This window comes from Etheostoma spectabile, unplaced genomic scaffold (assembly GCF_008692095.1).
Source record: "Etheostoma spectabile isolate EspeVRDwgs_2016 unplaced genomic scaffold, UIUC_Espe_1.0 scaffold351, whole genome shotgun sequence".
Lineage (NCBI taxonomy): Eukaryota > Metazoa > Chordata > Actinopteri > Perciformes > Percidae > Etheostoma > Etheostoma spectabile.
The window spans coordinates 315,477-316,320 of NW_022605590.1; positions in this window are offsets into that span (position 1 = coordinate 315,477).

Genomic DNA, 844 nt, shown 5'->3' on the forward strand with positions numbered 1-844 from the left:
CACACACACACACACACACACACACACACACACACACACACACACACACACTGTGACCCCGCTAAACTGATTGTTGTGATTCATTTTAATGGTCCAGGTTTTGAGATCATCGTCAAAAAAGAAGAACACAAACAGGAGCGAGAAGCAGAAAAAAAAAGAGCCGTTTGTTCTCTGCCGGAGGCGTGAAGCCGTTCGCTCGTCAGTAATATTTCATAAAATATTTCACTTCACCTGTATCGTCATAGCAACCTCAGCCTGTTTTTAATTGGAGCCTGAGGCCAGTCTGCATCCCTTTCATCTTCCACCCACTGTGCATCTCTGCTCACGGAGACACTGAGACTCCTTCAAAAGGTTCACAGACAGTTCTCCAACAATCAGATGCCCATAGAAACACTGACACTGGATCAGTAGAACCTGATTTACATAAAGTAGTGAGGATTTGAACCCACCACCTCCTGTTTACCGCTGCTTTGACCACCTGTATGAGTGGATCTGGGTTTTAGAGACGCTTTTTAAAAACAAAACACCAACATGTTCAACCTGTTCTCATGTCGCCATGGTCCCGCTACACATCCTGCGATGCCATGCTACGTCCTGCTACGTCCTGCTACGTCCTGCTACGTCCTGATGGGCCTTGTAATGCTGGACAGTGCCCTGCTATGTCCTGCTACGTCCTGCTATGTCCTGCTACGTCCTGCTGGGCCTTGTAATGCTGCACAGTGGTCCCTGTACGTCTGCTAGTCCTGTATGTCTGCTACGTCTGATGGGACCTTGTAATGGACTGCACACCATTGCTACTGCTCCGCCACAAGACCACCTCACATACCCATATTAGCAACTAATC